The 23,413-nt window shown below is 37.8% G+C and overlaps 1 non-coding gene across 1 annotated transcript; it reads left to right on the plus strand.

Moving 5' to 3' along the window:
• Positions 1 to 17,869: 17,869 nt before the first annotated feature.
• On the plus strand, positions 17,870 to 17,976 carry LOC131638021 (small nucleolar RNA R71). Its single transcript, XR_009294564.1, has one exon. It is a non-coding gene; the product is annotated as a small nucleolar RNA R71 (small nucleolar RNA).
• The last annotated feature ends 5,437 nt before the right edge of the window (positions 17,977 to 23,413 follow it).

Genomic DNA, 23,413 nt, shown 5'->3' on the forward strand with positions numbered 1-23,413 from the left:
GGTTTATCAGGGTTCAAGGTATCTCCATGTCAAAAGTCAAGCTTCAATTCCAAGGTTTTTCTCATTCAAATGCTCAAATGATCCACAGTCGACTAGGTTGACCTAAAAGTCAACTATAGTCAAAATTCAGTCAAACTTCAAGACTTTTGGTCAACATCAAGTATTTGAGGTTATATCCATCATTGGATCAAAGGTTGATCATGATTCACTAATAAAAACTCAGAAATGAACAAAGTCAAAAGGTTCAAATTAGGGTTTTAAGTAAAAAGTCAACTGTACTTTGACCAGGCATAACTTTCACATAGAATATCAGAAATTTCTCACTCAAACCCTATTTTTAAGGAAATTGGATTCTCTACAACTTTGTCTCTCACATGCCAAGGCCAGAAATGCTTCATTTGGGAGATATGGTACAAAAGATTACAGGTCCTTTTCAAAAGTCAACCAAAAGCAGTTTTTTGTCAAAGGCCATATCATCAAGATAAAATTCAAATCAAAAATATGTTCCAAATTGGATTGTAGAGGACATCTTCAGGTTTCCAAAAAGTCCTAGAACTCTCTCATATCTTAAATATTGAGAGAGATATGCTTTGTCAAAGTTGGTCGATTTTGGATGGAAAATGTGAAGCAAATAAGGGTTAAACTTGGATTTTTTCCAAATGGGCCTATTCTTTTAAGATCCAAACTTGCTTATAAGAGTACTAAGAACCTCCAAATCCAATGCCACGCCCATTTGACTTTCATTTTATTTTTATTGAATTTTTTATTCATTAAAAATCCAATTTAAGACAAATAATTGGAAAATATGAAAAGGATTGCTTTGGGTTTATTTTTAGATCAATTTCAATCATTCAATAAGCCAATATTTGGTTCAATTTCGTTCAAGGATGATTGGAGAGAGATAGGTCATAATTGAGCCAATTTTGGAAAGCTTTTATCCAAGAATCAATCAAATGCCAATCTCACAAATTAACAAGATTTGGATCCAAATATGTTGACCTAATCAATCCCCTATAAATATACAACAATTGCAGATGCCAAGGGGGGTTTTTTCTGGCCTACAAGAACCAAAACCGAGTTCAAAACTTCAAGGAAAACTCAAATTCGAATTCAAGATTACAGGCCAATTCAAGAAGTCTTGGTGATTTAAACACGGTCCTGGAATTTCTCTGAAGCGATTTCATTCATTCCCAGACTCGGAGGCATCAAGGATCGCGCCTCCATAACTCACAGTTTGCTCATATTTCTTAGTTTCGATTGCGACGATTCGTGTATCATGAACTGGTTTTAATTACATATTTGAGTTCCTATACATGTGTATGTTGTTTCTGGATTATTTGTTTGAAGCTTTAGCGCAGGTATGCTTGGTTGCCATTGTTAGGTCACCAAGGTTTGAAATTGGGGATTCGATATTTAAGGATAAATGGTCCAAATTGATGGTGCCAATGGATTCAGAAGAAGGTTTTGAGTTGAACCATGGTTTCATCCTTCATTTATCATGGCTATGGGGCAAGGTAGATTTTTTGCAGGAACCGGCTATGGATAATTTCGTAGCAAAATTGAACCTGTTTCGTAGCAAAATTTACAGTCCCCTTGAAGAAGACAAGGCCTAGGCGCGCGTTGGTTTTTGTTTGAATTTCGGGCAATTTAATTTTTCTATATTTTGTTTTATGTTCATACCACTAACAAAGCAGCGAAAGTGGCCAAGTGGAGTAAGTGTCTGTTTAACGCTATCAGGTGCAGTGGCATGGGATCGATCCCTACTCCCTGCATATTGTTTTGATTTATTTCTTATAAACCTTACTCAAAGATCCAGTGCGCACTTGCTACAAGAGCTTCCTATGCACCCTCATAATTCCACCAATGGATGAACAGATCATCAAATCCAACGCATCAGGAGGGGAGGTGCACCATGGATACTCAGAGAGCCATCACACAGGATTTCTCCCCAGGTTTTATTTAATTATTTTTATATTATTTATATAACTACATAGTTAATCTAAATTATTTTCTTAGGTTTAATATTTAATTAGGCTTAATTAATTTTATTTAGATTTAGTTAATTTACTTAGGATTAGAATATAAATTAGGATTAGGGCTATAATTAGGGTTTAGGATTATTTTCCCGATTTTTTTCAATTATTCGATTTAATTTATTTTAATCAACTTTAATTATAAAAATCACAAAAACCCTAGAGAAGTTTATTAAAGTATTAGGGTTTACCCAATCCCACTGGCCATTTGGCCAAAATATTAGGATTTTATTTATTATTCGTTTCGATCGAATTAATCGGTCGCGATGGTTAATAATCAATTATTTAATTAATTGAATTCAAATAGGGTTTATTTTGGCTAAAAGGTTGTAACCATCTTATTGGTTACGATGATTAACATATTTCTCTTTATCAATTCGTTATTATTTGTAATCAAATCTATTGATTATGAGGAGAAACGATAAAATTAAATAACTAATTTTTAAAATACATTCAATTTGCTAATAGTGATAATCGAATCTATCGATTAGAATTGTTAGCAATTCTTATTAATCTGTTAATTATGGTGATCAAACCTATTGATCATTGCGATTAATAGAACAAATTAAAATCAGGGTTGTACGCCAAATCTTAAAACAATTTTTCATCTTCAAACTACGGATTTTCAAAACGGCGATAAGGTAATTCAAAATACCTTGCAAACTACAGATTTTCATAACTTCGATAAGGCAATTCAAAATGCCTTCATACTTTCATACTAATTCTTTGGCGTACAACCCTGCCCTGAACTACGTAGACTCTGATCCTCCATAAGGAGGTACGTAGGCACTTGGATAACCAAGGCGAGTCCCCTTCCCCAAAATCTCACTTTTCACCCTATTCATTTCCTTAGCTATAAACCTTAAACCTTAACATCTTTAGCCACAAACCTTTGCCTCAAACTCAAAACCTTAGGAAAGGGTTAAGGGTGCCTAACACCTTCCTTTGACCCGAATATAATAACTTACCCGTAATTCTCTTAACTGCATAGGGTTTCCTATTCGCCCTAGTAGAATAGGTGGAGACTCTAAATCTTAATTTTTACAGCAGGTTGCTTCAGCTGGCGACTCTGCTGGGGACAACTATAATGGTGAATATTATGCTCCTAGGTTTTGACAGGGTTTAGGTTTTGGTTAATTATTCAGGTTAGTGGTTAACTATTAGGGTTTGGCTAATTTACCAGGATTAGGGTTGTGGATTAAGGTTTATGTTTTGTTTTCTTTTCTTTTTAAATAAATACTTAATTTATGTGTTTTCATTTATTTAATCATTTTTTATTTATTTATAATCATTGGTTTAAATGTTATTTGTTTATTTCAATATATTGCACTGCTGGGATAATTATGAATTGCGTTAAAACATAAGTGTGGGAATTATCCTTAAGACCAGGGGGGACTTGCATCGCCTACGAGTCTTATTGATAATTCCACTCAGAGTGGGTTGAATATCCGGAAATGTCCAAAACGAGGCTTGACTTTGTTGAGGGCAGGACTTGGTATTTGGCTGATCTCTCTGAGAACCTACCCCTAAAACTAGAACCTCATGGGTAAATGAGTTGTGCTAAAATCCAAAGAGACAAAAATTCTCGGAGGCTACGAACGACCCCATGAGACCTTCTAGAACATACCCATGGGAAGGGTAGGCACCCTAAGCCGTCACGCCGAACCTATGAACTTAGGGCTTATATGCTTATGTACATATCATATGTTTACAATTTATATACTACGAATATTTGCATTTTAATTTTGCAGGTCTTCCTACGCGTTCCCTAGCCTGTAGGGATTCTGTTTCCAAGACCATGTCCTTCCCACGAATGACATCTCCATTTATGCACGTCAATTGGTCTCTCGATGGCCATGAGACCTAGTGGCTGTCTTGAACAGTCACCCTGGGCCTACATCTACGCACTCTCTAGCCGATAGGGACTCTACTTCTAAGATCACATTCTTCGCACGAGGGACGACTTCAATAGCATACGTCGATTGGCCTCTCAATGGCCATGAGATTTAGTGACTGTCTTGAACGGTCACCCCATGCTTGCTCCCGCGCACCCCCCTAACTCGTAGGGTTTGGATTTCCATTTATACATCTTTCATCCCTAGCCTGTAGGGATTTCACTTCGTCCAATATCGTCCTTAGATAGGTTATGTTCCACATAGAGAACCTTCCCACGAGGGACAACTTCATTGGTACATGTCGAACGGCCTCTCGATGGCCATGAGATTTGGTGACTGTCTCAAACGGTCGAATGCTGCTACCTTCTGCGTACTCCTTAATCTAAGGGATTTCCATCGGCATCTAGCTTGCAAGGATTTCACTAGGGTTTAATGTCGCATAGGCTATCCTTAGGGTTATATCGGTCGCACGTCTGCATTGCATTGCATATAAGGGGTCACCATATACGCAAAAAAAAGGAGTCTTTTGCATACGCATGCATTTGCATTTTCATGCATTCATACATTTACATTTGCATTTCCACTTTCGCCCGTATTCGTACTTACCGCGCTAGCCAATTTCCCGAGACTCACGAAGAAGATCAAAAGGATCACAGGCTATGGAGAAAGGAGAATAAATTATTGGGAATGAGCTTGGTCTTACAAAGAAAAAAGGATGTATTTCACCATGCCAGCCACATGTTCAGGCCTCTTCGTGCAGGATTGTAAATACAACAAAGGTTATCATCGAGCAAGGATTAGTTCAACAAAGAAGTTCTCCCATAGATACACTCAAGAGGTATCTAGTCATAAAGGGGTTCATCTTAGAACATAGCAAGGTTTACAAAGACGCTCTGCGATAACTTGGGGGGAAATGGTCAGTCCAACTGGGGCAATGCCCTGAACGAAGATACATATTTACGATGGAGGGAAGGCGACATATATTAGCTCCCCACCAAGGGGCAAAAGGGTCATAGGTTTTCTTTATCAATTTACAAACTCTGAAGGTTGCGAATGGTGATACTACCCTTAGAAAAAGCAAAAGAGGTTCAGTCAAAGGAAACTCATGAAGTTCCGAAACGACGAAAACCCACCGCTAACAATTTATTCCTGACAGGTTTGGCGTGCCGAAGGAGAACTCGAGGTTACCCTTTACTTCTACAAGTCTAGGAACTAAGGAGTAAAACAAGGTCAACGGATTTACAAAGGAGATTGTCCCTAGGATCAATAGGTTTTGTCATGCTCAGAATTTCAACCCATACGATCGCTAAGTGTTACTCAGGATAAAAGTTGTACCTTCGGATTAGCAATTCTAATATGATGACCATGCAGGTTTTGGAGTCAATTCATTCGCTTCATTCGCTCACTACTACGACTTTCCACTCACACACTTCTATGCTATTTTCATTTTCAAAGTTAGGAGTATTAACAAACATAAAGAAGAATGACAAATACAAATAACTAAATCTCGCTAAACGTATGCTTTCAAGGTAAGACCGAGCCGACAATGTACATGCATTGTTTCAATTCCTAAACAGTGGAGATATAAGGATGTTAATCCCTCGTCACCCCCTCTAGCTAGGAGTTGGAGTTTGTTTCTACTTTTCAAATAAACCTTGATTTCAACCAGGGGCAGGGTAGATTTCGATTAATTCAATGGTGTATTTTGGTTGTCAAGAGAATCAGTCAATCCAAGAAAAGGCTCAAGCAAAGGTTGAAGCAAAGGTTCAAGCATAAGGATCAAGCAAAGGTTTAAGCACATCTTCTTCCTCGCATTCATCAAAAAAAAATGAGGAAGCAATAAAAACAATACTCCCAACTTCTTCCTCAATACATCATCGAGGACGTATCAAAGTTGGAGCTTACAAATCAAAGTCAGCATGGCAGTCACAAATATTCAAAATCCAAGGATCAATATTTTAAAGGAGCATTCATAAAAAAAAGGAGGAAAGTGCTCGCTAAGTTAAAATGGAAAATTCCATGAAAGAAAACAAAATGACTTAGGCAAAAATTAGGGCATCCTGATGGATCAAATTCAAAGGAATTGGCTCATGCAAAAGTAAGGGATAGAAAAAAACAAAGGCGAAATACAAAGGATAATCTTGTGACTGCTAAATCATCGGAGCTTCCCATCAATGCTTGGATCTCTACAACATTTTTTATTGGTGCTTGGATCTCTACTAAGGCTTCTGCTCAACATCAAAACTGAAATGATCCTCTTACATACAAAGCACATTCATTGGATTAGGCGAATTTTTAGGAATGAGAGAACATCAAGGAGAAAGGGGTGGGGTAAATAAAATTTCGAGCCTGATCGCGACTTTACATGTCTATTAATCTGATGACTGCAAGTGCACAGTCGTGTCGTGTAGTTTTAAAAGATATCGAATCCACAGGGACTATGAATCGATATACCGTTATCTAAGGTTACTATGTAAAGCTAAGGCTACTAATATTTTGATTGTTTCTAAAGGGAATGTGATTGTGAATTCTAAGAAATATAATAATAGGCGGATATCAGTATGTATTTCGTTTAACTTAGGTGATCCGAAGGTCCATTGGCTATGGTGTTAACTCAATTAAAGATCTTTATTAATTCTATTGATTAAAAGTCCTCCTCTCAAACTCTCGCTCTGTTGATTTAGACTACTTATCCTAACTCATAATGTACGCTCTCGCCATCCCATTAGATTTAGAAAAGCTCTTTGAAAACAACATAGTTAATAAAATGCTTGTTTATTGAAGTCGTTATCTACTAAAATCCCCTAGTCTCAAACTCTCGCTCTATTGACTCGGTTCATGCTAGTATTCCCTAACGTACGCTTTCGCCATCCCGCGTCGGGTTTAAAAACACTTTTTGAAAATAAATAAGTTCTAATCAGTTTTAATACGCTTCTGCCATCCTTAAAACTAATGTCTTATGTCTACTATCCAGTTAAGAACCTCAAACTTTCGCTCTATTGATTTTAACCTTTGACCGTTTTAAAACCTCAAACTTTCGCTCTATTGGTTTTAAGACTTACTAATTAAATTAGACATACAAACCAAAAACAAGTGATATTTAATAAAACATAATTAAGCCAATTTATTTCGGATCCCACGGTTAACTTACTCTACATACCGATATCTTAATTAATTAGCCAGACATATTAATACGGTTAAACATGCATAAATTCATTTGGTTCATAATAAAAGGCATGTTAAATGGCATACAATATATCATGCAATAATAATATAAATTAAGGCGGTAAATAATAAACCTGAATAAAACTAATCTGAAATGAAATTGAATCTTGAAGTACTCGAACTTCCACCACAGGTTGGCTGGATCGTTCTTCAGAAATTATTAAGCGCAAAATTAAAGGCAAGGAATGTAAAAATAAATCTAACGTAAGGCTAGATCTATAAAAGGTTCACCACAATTTCTGGTGTAGAAATTGTTGTGAGAAAAAGAAAGCAATTAAATGAAAGGCAGAAAAATAATGAGGTACTTCGTTAGCAGAAATTCGGTCCTGGAGAACTGAGGTATCAGTCTCTATTTATAGCTGAGGGTCTGTAGTTGGATTGCGTGAAAAGAGGGGCTTCTGACTTGGACTTGGGAGATGTGCGTCTCCACTTTTTAGGGAAGACCAGCTGAATGACTTGAGACGTGCGTCTCAAGTGGAGAGAATCTAGGAACGGTTTGAGACGGGCGTCTCCATTGGGTGACGTGGCAGAGAGACGTTGGAGACGGGCGTCTCCACGTGCTCTTTTAGGTCTTTCCCAGCTCCTTCGTGGGCTGGTCTCTTTCTTTGGGCTTTTGGGTGTCCTTTTTGCACCCCCTTTATTTTTTCAACACTTCTTTTTCATCTTTTAAGCATAAATAGTAGTGAATTTAGCTCCATTTCTTCTCCTTTTCACAAATAGTCTCAATACGAACGTAAAACCTGAAACATCGCAAATACCCGCATAATATCACAATAAAACAATATAATTAAAAGAAATTGCTAATAATACTTATGGATTTTAAGCTAAATATACGATATAAAATCGTGTTATCAAACTCCCCCAGACTTGAACCTTTGCTTGTCCTCAAGCAAATAATAAGATAAAAACAGGAGGACAGTGAAATGAAAGACATTTCCGCCACGTCGTTCGGGTCGTACTCAGCTACAGAGTGTTTTTGTTGGAAACTTATGAGGTAAATCCTAGCAATAAACTTACAGTACCGACACTAGACAACTCCCAACATGCATACCAATCCGAATCATGCTATCATAGCTTAACCTTGACTTATCACCTTGTTTTACCCGTTTCATTCGCGCGCAATCACTTTAAGCCCATTATCTTGACACGCACATAGCAGAGTAGCCGGTTAGTGACTATGATCCTTCTTATGGAGTTCTGGCACATTTGTGTGGTATACTCCTTATCTCTCATTTGTGGATTGTGGGGAATCGAACCATAGTCCTTCCTACCAAGTTCAGTACCAAGTAACTTCAGAACCAATCAACAATGAGTTTTAATATTTGAGATTTGTGACCGTTAGGTTAAATGATCGTGTGAGGATCACCTTACTTAGTAGGTACATTTCTATTGGCAGTTAAGCATATAATAATAATTATATGGATCATACACTTATATTCATCGACTCTCTGCGTAGTTGGTGTCTAAGACGGTGCCGACTGCTAGAATAAACTAATAAGGGTTACTACAAAATTAAAGTCGATGGTTTCGGTATAAAGGGTATTCAAATCGGTTTCGGTATAAGGGGTTTTTAGAGTGTCGGGACGATAAGGGTATTGTCTCGAATCTTTATTCTGGTTTCTATGTGTTAAGTATTTGAGTAGCTTCGTACTTCTCGAACGTGCGGGGTTATGCGTTTATCGAAAAATTTTGTTATGGCTCAAGAAAATGGGAAAATTATAATAGACACGGGAATATGCATATAAGACTTAAAATTCCATAAATAAGCTTTATTGAATTTGAAAAGAAACGTTACAAGGAAATGAAATAAAAGAAAAAAAATTATACTAAAGCGAGTAATACGACTCCCCTAGACTTAAATGATGCAGTGTCCTCAATGCATAGCTACTACTCCTCGTTGTTGCGGTTGCGAGAACTGCTTGCGCCTCTTGTACGAACACGTTGACGTCTATCAGTAGGAGAGCCATTTGCACGAATGTTGAGATCATTCAATTGTGTAGCAATTTATGTGTAGTGGCCTTCGGTCCTGATAGCGTAGTCACGGTGCTCTTGTTGCATTTCTCGAATTAGCCTTAGTGTTTCGTTTTGATTTGTCTGCCTAGCTTGGAAAAGTTGGTCTTGGCGTTGAATTGCAGCATACATGGCATCGAGAGTAATTGGCGGAGGATTATTTTGAGGAGGTTGGTTGAAATCAGCTTCTGCTTGGTTGAATTCTTGTTTCATTGCATCCATCGGCTCATTAGGATGTTCAGGTTGGTTTTCTTGAAGATTTTCATTAACAAGCCTCCAACGCTGAATATAACGGATGTTGATTTGCTCGGGGCATGGCAGGATGAAATTTGGAATTAAAACTTTGTTGATGACCAGAGTGTAACGGCCATCATGACAGGGTGAAACCAAGTGAGAGTCACGACAGTAAGTGAGATCGACGGACTGAGCAGGCATCATGTGATGGGAAAGGGAGATGAGGTCGTCCGCGAGACCTAAGGCGCATGCTAATGTGGTAATAATTCCGCCAAAACAAAATGGGTTTGTGGCGGGAGCGTTGATGCAGCCTTGGATGTGTTGGAGCAGAAATGGTGCGGCATTGATGCGGATGTTATTTAGCGCACAATATAGGAAAAATAACTCATTTTGGTTTACCTTGTGGTTGTTGGATCTTGCAAAAATAGTGTTATCCAAAACACGTTAAAAATAACGTATAGCGGGGTTTTGAATGTGAGAAGCGTGAAGATTCCTCCAACCGGTAGCATTTTCGCCAGTTAGATTAAACCATAGTTCAAAAGCGAGTTGTTCCCAAGGTCGGCCATGGAGTTCTTGAAAGATGGTGCGATGAGCATTAGGTGCATTATTAAAATGCAAGTACGTAGCAACTTCTTCTTGATCTAAATTAAAGTCACGGTTAAACATCCGAAATTGGATGTTACCGGTTAAGAATGGTTGATCAGAAGGAGTGTCGTAGTGAAAAGAACTCAATAACTCTAAGACGAGCGGCTCATAAGTGGGTACGGGTTCCGTACAGAGATGGTGTAGGCTAGATTTTGTAAGTAAACGGGTGACACCATCTATTAGACCCAGAGTTTCTAGACATTCAGTGTTCACGAATTTCGTGGGGACAACCGAATGTTCATAGAAAGCGAGATATTTGGTTCTTTGAGCATCGTTGTTTTCCTCTCGAAAGATAATATGTGAAAGGTTGGGAGGTGGCCTCTCAGGGCGCACACTTCGGATGACTGAACGCGGAGGCATAGTGTGTTTAGGAGAAAAGAGTGTAGAGAGTATAAGAGTAGAAAAATGATTTAGAGGTTGTGAAGAAAAAGAATGGTGGTGGTATGGTTTTATAGTGAGGTTTGAAAATGGTGGATTAAATATAGAATTGAAAGGAATTTATGGTGGTGTTTGAAGTTTGAATGGAATGGAAGAATGGGAAATGATGTAGAGTTAAAGAGGTGATGATGGAGGATGAATGTGGTTTATGGTGTTTAAATGGAAGAAATAATGGGGAGAAGGAAGAATATTGAATGATGAATTTTGAAATTCAAAATTCAAAATTCAAAGATGGGAGAATTGATGGTCTGCGTGGTCAAACGAAACAGAGCAGCTGTTGCCCTTGGGAGACGCGCGTCTCAGGCAAGCAGTCTGCTGCGGGGACAGGGTATGGAGACGGGCGTCTCCTGTCCTTAACATGCAGAAGGGTGGTCTCACAGAGGTGCAGACGGGCGTCTCCTAGCCTAGGGACATGCCTGTCTCGCATGTGATGTTGTGGTTACGTGCTGACAGATACAAAAGTTATGAGAATAGCACAGAGTAGTGACATGTGATGTTACTATAAATAGCAAAATACCAGACTGAGTGTGTTATATGCATTCATAAATATATAGCAATTAGACAGCAGAATAGTATAACACAGTAGCAGTAATGAATAAAATAATGCATTTCAAATTAAAACTGCTACTGAGTGTTAATAGAAACAAAATTTATAATGCAGAAAATGAAATTCTAAACTAGGAATAGGAAAATACTAGAACTAGAAAAAGAAATCTGAAAATCTAAGCGTCAACATCTAGCCACGTCTGTTGTTTTGCACATTAGAATAAATGTGCTTGAAGACTTCGTCGAATTGAGCATTCACGGTGTCGATGAAATTGAAGAAGTGCATTTGTAGAGTATGTAACTCATTACGCATATGCTGAACTTCATGTTGCAGTGCATCGATGGCTTGCCCATGTGTAATCGGATGATAAGCATGCTCGATCCTCGGAGGAGCATTTCTCTGGGTCATTGATTCAGCGGATGCAGCAGGTTGTTGTTGTTCAGGTTCGACATCAGTCATATCTTCAGATTGATCTTCTTGTGAACCAGTAGGAGTCTTAGGCTCATACTTAGGTATAGGCTCATCTTCAAGTAGAGGCTCATATTCACGCACAGGATCATCCTCGGGCATAGGTTCATACTCAGGTATAGGCTCGCCTCCGGGCTGATTCATGTTATAATATCCGAGAGGAGTGTCAGGTTCAGAGTCTTGTTCTGCTACATACATGTCATCATCCAAATGTTCATAGGCTTGTGGAGTTTCTGGAGATGAATCTCTATCAGGAATCTGACCAAAGTAAAGCCAATTGGCGGGGTTGTGCACACTAGTCCTCGGATTTGGTAAGGTGAACTGATCCAGTACTTTGTTATCAATAAGTAAATCAAACTGATCAGGTCCAAGGTTTCCAATGATACCTCGATTAAAGCAGAAGCGAATGTTCATGGAGTTGTAGGAACCAAAAGGTGTCAATCTAAGCAGTGGTTGTCTCATTCCTATAGCATTTGCTATCATAGTGACGAATCTGCCGATCAGAATAGGTGAAACTTCGTCTTGCGTGATGCGCTCGAAGTTTGCTAGCATAAATGTAACAGCATTAACCGGACGATTCTGAGAGGTGCAGAACATGATGAACAACTCTTCTCTGGAGACTTCAGTGACATGCTCGGGTTTACCGAAAATGTAGTGAGCGATAATCTTGTGCAGGTATCTGAAGGCAGGATTATGAATGCTCTCGGATTGAAATTCGTGCTCTTCAGGGTTATCGTTTCCAGTAATCTTCCCCCAGAAGTTCTCCAACTCCCAGTGAGCAAGATTTTCCTCAGGAACTGTGGTGTATGCATCCGATCCATTAGGTATTTCTAACATAGCAGCAAAGTCACAGACACAAAACTGATATTCCAATCCAAAGAGTCGAAAAAGGATAATTCCTTTCTTTAATCCTTGGCCATAGTTAGGCAGGTAAGTCAATGAGCTCAAGAACTCCAGAGTGAGGTTTCGGAAAGTGCAAAATTTGCGGAACAGGTGAGAACCGGTCCAACCGATTTGGTTTAGCAAGTACATGACACTTTCATCGATTCCTAACTTTTCCATAGTCGTGTGGTGAGGATAGCGAGTCAAATCCATTTGCCTCTGAGCTAGCTTAGCATATCTTGCTTCTTGTCCTCTACCACGGAATACAACTTCCATATTGTCAACTTCTTGCATCTTGATGAGTTAGTAACTAAATAAGCCTATAAGTTGAAAAAATATGAAAATTAAGTTAGAATTAGGCTAGTGTTGGTAAAAAGAAGAAAGAAAAATAAATTAAAAGACGTAACAAATTACAATAATAATTATAATTATAAAAAGATAAAATTTTTATAACTATGATTTAAAATAGTGATTATAATTATAATAAATATTATAAGTGCTAAAAAGCATAAAAGATTAAAATAGAAAATTTAAAATAAAATATTTTAAATAAAAAGATAAAAATAAGAGAAATAAAAATAAGAGAAATAAAAATGTGGGTTGTCTCCCACTAAGCGCTTTGTTTTATGTCGTAAGCTCGACGATTTAAATGAAAATCATTTTTCCGAATGAGCAGGCAGCTCGTCAAGTTTTAAAATTTGAATATTTTCATCGTGCTCGAGACGATGGTAATGTTTAAGACGTTGCCCATTTACGACAAAAGGTTCGACTGTTTCTCCTTTAATTTCTATCGCTCCGCTCGGAAGTATGTTAGTAATTTCGAATGGACCAGACTATCTAGATCGTAACTTTCCAGGAAATAACTTTAGTCTAGAATTAAATAATAGTACTTTATCGCCTATGCTAAAATTTTACCTAGATATAGCTTGTCGTGCCATTTTTTCGTTCTTTCTTTATAGATTTTAGCGTTTTTGTAAGCGTCTTGTCTAAGCTCGTCTAATTCGTTTATGTCAAGAATTCGTTTTTCGCCAACGGTAGTGTAATTTAAGTTTAAATTCTTAATGGCTCAATAGGTTTTATGTTCTAATTCTACCGGGAGGTGGCATGATTTTCCATAAACGAGTTTGAATGGGGTGGTTCCAATTGAAGTTTTGAAAGCTGTTCTATAAGCCCATAAAGCTTCATTTAACTTGGATGACCAATCCTTTCTAGATATAGCAACAGTTTTCTCCAATATTTGCTTTATTTCTCGGTTAGAGACTTCTACTTGTTCGCTTGTTTGTGGATGGTATGATGTAGCTATTCGATGATTTACTCCATACTTTCGAAGGAGTTTTTCAAGGATTCTTGAAATGAAATGAGATCCACCATCGCTAATTACCAGTCTTGGTACACTAAATCTAGGAAACATAACATTTTTGAAGAGTTTGATCACTACTCGAAGGTCGTTTGTAGGAGAAGCAATAGCTTCTATCCATTTTGAAACATAATCGACAGCTACGAGTATATATTTATTTCCGAAAGAGGATGGAAACGGACCCATAAAGTCTATACCCCTGACGTCAAATATTTCTACTTCTAGAATGCCTTTTTGAGGCATTTCGTCTCGTCTCGAGATATTTCCGGTTCGTTGACATCTATCATAGTTTATAACGGCAAAATGAACGTCTTTCCATAGGTTGGTCCAATAGAGTCAAGATTGGAGGATTTTAGCGCAGGTTTTAGATGTACTGGCATGTCCTCCATACGGGGCTGCATGGCAATGTGTTATTATACTTCCTATTTCTTCCTCAGGTACACAACGTCTAAAAATTCCATCGGGGCCTCTTTTGAAAAGGAGGGGGTCGTCCCAATAGTAGTGTTTGAGGTCATGGAAGAATTTCTTCTTCTGTTGATAGTTTAGATCAGGGGGAAGTACACCAGCGGCTAAGTAATTTACGAAATCCGCATACCAAGGTGTGGCAGAGCGGGCTAAAGCTACTTCTACGAAGTTATTGGATTCAATGGTTGGATGGTATGGTTCTATTTCATTAGCTTCCAACTGAGCGATGAGTCTTTCGTAAGGGAAATCATCATCAATTGGTACTTGTTCGGGTTTCAGATTTTCGAGTCGAGAAAGATGATCTGCTACGACATTTTCGGTTCCCTTTTTATCTTTAATTTCTAAGTCGAATTCTTGTAATAAAAGGATCCATCTTAACAATCTAGGGTTGGCATCTTTCTTAGTTAGAAGGTACCTAATAGCAGCATGGTCGGTGTATACTACGATTTTGGCTCCTACCATGTAGGAACGGAATTTGTCTAACGCGAATACGACAGCTAATAGTTCCTTTTCTGTCGTGGCGTAATTCACTTGAGCTTCGTCTAGGGTTCTACTCGCATAGTATATGACATGGAGTTTCTTATCTTTCCGTTGGCCTAGAACAGCTCCTATAGCATAATCGCTTGCGTCGCACATTATTTCGAAAGGTTCACTCCAGTTGGGAGGTTGCATAATCGGCGCAGAGATTAATACTTGTTTAAGCGTTTGAAATGCTTCAGTGCATTTATTGTCAAAGATGAATTCAGCATCTTTCATCAGTAATTCAGTTAAGGGCTTGGTTATTTTTGAGAAATCTTTAATAAAACGTCGGTAAAAACCTGTGTGTCCTAGAAAGCTTCTTATTTCTCTAACGGTTTTAGGAGGTTGAAGGTTTTCAATGATTTCAATTTTCGCTTTATCCACTTCGATTCCTCTATCGGACACGATGTGTCCAAGTACAATTCCTTGTCGAACCATGAAATGGCATTTTTCCCAATTGAGTACTAGGTTAACGCTTACACATCGTTTGAGCACTAATTCAAGGTTCGCTAGGCATGTTTCAAAACTTCCTCCACAAACAGAGAAGTCGTCCAAAAAGACTTCCATTATCCCATCCAGGAAATTGGCAAATATCGCCATCATGCATCTCTGGAAGGCTGCGGGTGCATTGCAAAGTCCGAAAGGCATTCGTCTATAAGCGAACGTACCATAAGGACATGTAAATGTGGTCTTTTCTTGGTCGTCAGGGTGAATGGGCATTTGAAAAAATCCGGAGTATCCATCTAGATAACAGAAATGTGAGTGTTTGGCCAAGCGTTCGAGCATTTGATCTATGAATGGTAAAGGGAAATGATCCTTGCGAGTGGCTTTGTTTAACTTTCTATAGTCAATGCACATTCTCCATCCAGTTTGGGTACGTTGTGCTACAAATTCGCCTTTTGCGTTAGTGATTACGGTAACTCCTCCTTTCTTAGGTACGACATGAACAGGACTAACCCATTTACTATTGGATATAGGATATATGATTCCGGCTTCTAATAGTTTTTGAATTTCCTTTTTAACAACATCGCTCATGATGGGATTGATTCGTCTTTGATGCTCTCTAGAGGTTTTGCAATCTTCTTCGAGCATAATGCGATGCATACAAAGAGAAGGGCTTATTCCTTTCAGATCTGATATGTTATATCCTAGAGCGGTTGGGTATTTTCTTAGGACAGTGAGTAGTTTTTCGGTTTCGGCTCGTCCTAGGTCGGCATTAACTATGACAGGTCGGTTAAGTTCTTCGTCTAGGAATTCGTACCTTAGGTCAGTAGGTAGTGTTTTAAGTTCTATAGCAGGTTTCTTAGGTCCAGATATAGGATCAGGAGTTAATGCTAGGCATTCACTTAGGTGGTTATCTTGATATTTGCCACGCCAGTTGTCGTCTTCAAGAATAGGCGGTATAGGAATTCTTAGGATCTCGGTTTCCTTATGTGGTTCGGCTTTTATTTCATCGACACACTCATCGATGATGTCAGCAGAGCAGCATGTATCAACTATAGAAGGTGCTTTCAGGAATTGAGAAAGAATGAATTCAATCTTCTCTTCTCCGAGTTCGAAGGTAAGTTTTCCTCGTTTAACGTCTATAATTGCACCAGCAGTTGCTAAGAATGGTCTTCCTAATATGATTGGGATGTTAGAATCTTCCTGGATATCCATTATGATGAAGTCAGTTGGGATATAAAATTGGCCTACACGCACAGGGATATTTTCTAACATTCCTACAGGGTATTTAACTGAACGGTCAGCTAGTTGAAGAGACATTCTCGTTGTTTTAAGCTCACCTAGATTTAGTTTCTTACAGGTTGAAAGAGGCATCAAACTAACAATGGCTCCTAAGTCGCACAAGGATTTTTCTATAATAGTCTTTCCTATTACACAGGGTATGGAAAAACTACCAGGATCTTTCGTTTGGGAGGCATGTTGTTTTGAATGATAGCACTACATTCAGCGGTAAGCGTTACAGTTTCGTTGTCCTCGAGTTTCTTTTTATTTGATAGAATTTCTTTTAAGAATTTAGCATACGAAGGCATCTGAGTTATAGCTTCTGTGAAGGGTATGGTTATGTTTAATTGCTTCAGAAGCTCTACAAACTTTTTAAATTGCGCTTCAGTTTTAAATTTAGCTAATCTTTGAGGGTAAGGGATTGGTGGCTTATAAGGTGGTGGTGGAACGTAAGGTTTTTTTTTTCAGGTTCCACTTCAGAGTTGTTTTCATTTATTTTAGTAGTTTGATCATCAGTTGATGTCTTTCTGGTTTCCTTTGGCTCTTGTTGTGACATGGTGCGTTTTGAGTTCTAGGATCAATAGGTCCATCGTAGTTCGTTCCACTTCGCAGTGTAATCGCGTTCGCATGTCCTTTAGGGTTAGGTTGTGGTTGAGTAGGAAACGTGCCAGCAGGGGAAGCAGTAGGTGCTTGTTGTTGAGCTACTTGTGAGATTTGTGTTTCTAACATTTTGTTATGTGTGGCTAAAGCATCTACTTTGTTTGATAATTGTTTTAGTTGCTCACTATTATGAATATTTTGATTTAGGAAGTCCTTGTTGGTTTGTTGTTGGGAAGCTATGAAGTTTTCCATCATGATTTCCAGATTTGACTTCCTAGGGGTGTTTTGAGCAGCTACAGGCGCTTTCTGATAGCCAGGTGGGACAGCAGGTGCTTGTCCAGGTGCGTACAACGCATTGTTGTTCTTATACGAAAAGTTCGGATGGTTCTTCCATCCAGGGTTGTACGTGTTAGAGTAAGGGTTTCCTTGAGCGTAATTTACTTGATCAGATGGAATACCAGTCAAGAGTTGACATTCGGCAACAACATGTCCAGTCAATCCACAAATCTCGCAGTTAGGTGCTACAACATCCGCGGTAGCTGAAGGAGTGATGGTTAAGTTCTCGATCTTTTGAGTTAAAGCGTCTACTTTAGCCTTAACGCGGTCTATACCACTTACTTCGTACATTCCTCCTTTGGTTTGAGTTTTCTCTAGAGCAGCTCGTTCTCCTCCCCATTGGTAATGGTTTTGTGCCATGTTTTCTATGAGGTTGTATGCTTCATCATGGGGTTTGTCCATTAGAGCTCCGCCAGCAGCGGCATCTATAGTCATTTTAGTGTTATAAAGTAGACCACCATAGAAAGTATGGATGATCAGCCATGGTTCGAGTCCATGATGAGGGCATAGTCTAAGCATGTCCTTGTATCGTTCCCAAGCTTCGAAGAGTGATTCGTTATCTTTTTGGGTAAATCCGTTGATTTGACCTCTTAGCATAGCAGTTTTGCTAGGCGGAAAATATCTAGCAAAGAATACTCTCTTATGTTCGTCCCATTGTGTTATGGAATTAGAAGGCAGGGATTGAAGCCACGCTCTAGCTCTATCTCTCAAGGAGAAAGGAAAAAGGTGTAATCGAATAGCTTCGGAACTAACGTTGTTAGCTTTGACAGTGTCGACATATTGCACGAACACGGATAAATGGAGATTAGGATCGTCTGTAGGGCTTCCAGAGAATTGGTTCTGTTGGACAACTTGTACCAATGAAGGTTTCAGTTCGAAATTGTTTGCCTCAATCGCAGGTGGTGCGATACTTGAGTGCGGTTCAGCTCGCGAAGGAGCGGCGTAGTCTCTAAGAGGACGAATAGCAGCCATCTCTAACTTCGGGGTAATTTGATTGATTTGATCAGTAAAGATCAATTCCTGATTAATCGGAATTGGTGCTACTTCGGGAAGATTGCGAGCTTGACATTTGACGTTAATAAAACGTTCGATCTCGTTAATTCGTTGTATTAAATCTCCTCCTTGTGAACGAGTATTTGGCATACAATCGTTCAAAAGGAAAGGAAAGAATTTGCCCTAGTCTCTACGGTGTAACAATGAGTTACGATATCGACTTAAATAATCCCCGACAACGGCGCCAAAAACTTGATCGCGACTTTACGTGTCTATTAATCTGATGACTGCAAGTGCACAGTCATGACGTGTAGTTTTAAAAGATATCGAATCCACAGGGACTATGAATCGATCTACTGTTATCTAAGGTTACTATGTAAAGCTAAGGGTACTAATATTTTGATTGTTTCTAAAGGGAATGTGATTGTGAATTCTAAGAAATATAATAATAGGCGGATATCAGTATGTATTTCGTTTAACTTAGGTGATCCGAAGGTCCATTGGCTATGGTGTTAACTCAATTAAAGATCTTTATTAATTTTATTGATTAAAAGTCCTCCTCTCAAACTCTCGCTCTGTTGATTTAGACTACTTATCCTAACTCATAATGTACGCTCTCGCCATCCCATTAGATTTAGAAAGCTCTTTGAAAACAACATAGTTAATAAAATGCTTGTTTATTGAAGTCGTTATCTACTTAAATCCCCTAGTCTCAAACTCTCGCTCTATTGACTCGGTTCATGCTAGTATTCCCTAATGTACGCTTTCGCCATCCCGCGTCGGGTTTAAAAATACTTTCTGAAAATAAATAAGTTCTAATCAGTTTTAATACGCTTTCGCCATCCTTAAAACTAATGTCTTATGTCTACTATCCAGTTAAGAACCTCAAACTTTCGCTCTATTGGTTTTAACCTTTGACTATTTTAAAACCTCAAACTTTCGCTCTATTGGTTTTAAGACTTACTATTTAAATTAGACATACAAACCAAAAACAAGTGATATTTAATAAAACATAATTAAGCCAATTTATTTCAGATCCCACGGTTAACTTACTCTACATACCGATATCTTAATTAATTAGCCAGACATATTAATACGGTTAAACATGCATAAATTCATTTGGTTCATAATAAAAGGCATGTTAAATGGCATACAATATATCATGCAATAATAATATAAATTAAGGCGGTAAATAATAAACCTGAATAAAATTAATCTGAAATGAAATTGAATCTTGAAGTACTCGAACTTCCACCACAGGTTGGCTGGATCGTTCTTCAGAAATTATTAGGCGCAAAATTAAAGGCAAGGAATGTAAAAATAAATCTAACGTAAGGCTAGATCTATAAAAGGTTCACAACAATTTCTGGTGTAGAAATTGTTGTGAGAAGAAGAAAGCAATTAAATAAAAGGCAGAAAAATAAAGAATGCTTGAAGAATAAAATTGGCAGCACTTCGTTAGCAGAAATTCGGACCTGGAGAACTGAGGTATTAGTCTCTATTTATAGCTGAGGGTCTGCAGTTGGACTGCGTGAAAAGAGGGGCTTCTGACTTGGACTTGGGAGACGTGCGTCTGCAGTTGGGTTTTCACAAATAGTCTCAATACGAACGTAAAACCTGAAACATCGCAAATACCCGCATAATATCACAATAAAACAATATAATTAAAAGAAATTGCTAATAATACTTATGGATTTTAAGCTAAATATACGATATAAAATCGTGTTATCAGAGCCTTGTATCCGTTGTTTCTTAAACCATGAACCAGGCCAAGTTACAACATGTCATACCCCAAAATTTGCCCGATCAGATCTACGTCTCTTAATCCATCAGGAGTCTGAATTAAGAGTCATGGGGTTTGACATTTCTATTGTCAAACCCGCTCTCTTATAAACCAGGTTGAGTTAAAACAATGGCGTAAGTAACAGATGTTTAAGACCCAAATGTTGGGCCCGACTATTACAAAGGTTTTATCATTATTTATGGGTATTATGGGTTTTATTAACATTTGTTTCGATTATTGTTATTATTATGATTATTATTAGGTATTATTAGGATTAGTTTTAGGTTTTAATTAATTAAGTTTACTATTTTTTTAATAGGTTTTATTAACTATATATTATTAGAATTAGCATTAATATTATTATTTAGGTTAGAATATTATTGATATTATTATTAATTATTATTATATTAGTATTAGTGTTAGTGTTAATTAGGTTATTATTATTTGTTAGGAGGGGTTTTTATTAGGCTAACTATTGGGCTCATTGTTTTGTTATTGGGCTGAAGAAAACAAAAAAAATCAATTTTGGTTGACACGGTTTCTCACCTTCTCTATTAAGCTTTATTCAAACCATATCTTCAAAAAGCTCACAAAATCCAATCAAATCTCAATCATAAAGAATTTCTTGATTTATCTCCAATATGGGTGACCTAAATTGATATGCTATAAAGACTGAACATTAGCAGATGCAGAGGGGGGACTGGCGGCGGAGAAAAAAAAGAGGGTTTTGGCTGCCTCCAAGAACAAAACTGAGTTCGTGAAAACTCAAGAAAAAAATTAATTCGTTTTCCAAGTTGTATCCTGATTCGGGTCAAATAAATAGTCCCAATCACCTCCATAACGATTACTAAGCGAAATTGAATTATCAGCACCGATCTGAACGCGCTCATATGTAGCCGGACATTCACGTTTTATGCTTCTAAAATTTTCGATTCGAATTCCATCATGGAGGCATCATAAATCGAGTTTGGATTCGTATTTGTGTTTATAATTCTGTTTACAATCTCTCTGTGTCATTTGATTGAAGTTTTAATGCAGATACAGATATTCACCATGGTAGGTTTTCCGGTTCATGGTTTGGGGCTCCATGGATAGAAGCAAAATTGGCCAAAATCAATAGTCCTATTGCATTCAGAGGGTGTCTTTTAGTTAATCTGGGTATTTAATTGAGATTTATTGGCATTGTATGATGAATTTGATGTTGGCAGGTTTAGGGCCACACCAAGAAACCGTGGCTAGAGCTTTTCACGTATCTGCAGTAAAAAGAAAAAAACCACACGAAGAAGAAGATGGTTACTGGGCGCGCAGTTCAATTTCTGTGTTTGAATTATTTGTTTTTTTTTTATTTTCAATAGGGATTAATTTGACACGAAACAAGGCATGGCGAAGTGGCTAAGGCTGAGGCTGGTGTTTAACCAACGTGTCTGGGGTTCGATCCTCCCCCAAGACACTTTATTGTTTTGAATATTTGAGGTTGCCTGCAGATCTGGTGCTTCCCCTCACTCGCGCATACAATGCGCCTTCAGTCAAAGACTCTTGGATCTCAATGCTGTTTGATCAAACGCCCAGGTATGCGCATGCCCACCATGGAGCCTCATCAACGCAACACATAGGAGTAACGCCCAGGTTCTTTATTTACTTTTCTATTTATTTTATTTGTTATATTGTTTATATATTCATAATTGGTTTTAATTACTTTTATTACACATAAAATTTAATTTTAAAATCATATTAATAAAATAATTAGGATTTAAGATTATTTCCCGATTATTCGAATATCTCGATTTAATTAGTTATAATTATTATAATCACTAAAAACCTAAAAGGGTACCAATACATTAGGGTTCGCCCAATCCCATTGAACACTTGGCTAAGGTTTTAGGATTCAATTTATTATTCGTTCCGACTAAATCTATTGGTCGCAATGGTTAATAATTGATTAATTATTTAATCAAATCCTATAAATTAAAATACACATTATTTTGCTAAATGGTTTTAACCATCTTATTGGTTACGATGATTAGCATATTTCCCCTTATCAATTCGTTATTGTTTGTAATCGAATCTATCGATTATGAGGGGTAACGATAAATTAATAAATTAATAATTAAAATACTTCAATTTGCTAAAAGTGATAATCGAGTCAATCGATTAAAATTGCCAGCAATTCTTTTCTAATCTGTTAACTATGGCGATCGAATCTATTGGTCGTTGCGGTTAATAGTGCCATATCAAATCAGGGTTGTACGCCCAAATCTAAAACACTCAAAACACTTCAAATCAAACTACGGATTTTCATCCTTATTCAAAAACTACGATAGGCCATTCAAAAAGCCTTCAAACATATCACGTCAAATTCTAAGGCGTACAACCCTGTGCCCCGAACTACGTTGACTCTGATTCTCCCTAAGGAGATACGTAGGCACTTGGCAACAAGGCGAGTCCCCCTCCCTAAAATCTCAATTTTCCCCTACTCAATATTTTAGCCATAAACCTTCACCTTAGATTCAAAGCCAATAGGAAAGGGTTGAGGATGCCTAACACCTTCCCTCGACCTGAATATAGTATCTTACCCCGATCTCTAAACTGCGTAGGGTTTCCTATTCGCCCTTCAGAATAGGTGGCGACTCTAGAATCATAATTTTTAGGGCAGGTTGCTACAGCTGGCGACTCTGCTGGGGATAACTTAAATGGTGAATACTATTCTCCTATAGGTTTTAGGTTTTGGCAGGGTTTAAGTTTGACAACTTTTTAGGGTTTGGCAAATTCGCCTTTTTTAGGGTTTGTAATTATTTTATTTTTTTAAAAAAAAAAATTATTTGTTTTTTATCTAAAAATATTTAATTGTTTATAATATGTTTATATTTAATTGTTTATGTTAATATATTTATATTTAATTGCCTAATTGTCATATTTTTATATGCACTGTTGACATATTATGTAATGTTAAAACCCTAAGTGTGGGAGTTAACTTTGAGATCAATAGGGGAGCATGAATCGCCTACGAGTCTCATTGATAACTCCACTCGGAGTGGGTTGAGTATTCGGAAATGTCCAAAACGAGGCTTGACTTTGTTGAGGGCAGGACTGGATACTTGGCTGATCTCTCCGGGAACCTACCCCAAAAATTCGAACCTCATGGATAAAATGAGTTGTTCTAAAACCCAAAGAGACAAAAAGTCTCGGCGGCTACGAACGACCCCATGAGACCTTCTAGAACCCCCTATTAAAAGGTTGGCTCCCAAGAGCCGCTACGTC

Source organism: Vicia villosa, unplaced genomic scaffold, assembly GCF_029867415.1.
Source record: "Vicia villosa cultivar HV-30 ecotype Madison, WI unplaced genomic scaffold, Vvil1.0 ctg.002147F_1_1, whole genome shotgun sequence".
Lineage (NCBI taxonomy): Eukaryota > Viridiplantae > Streptophyta > Magnoliopsida > Fabales > Fabaceae > Vicia > Vicia villosa.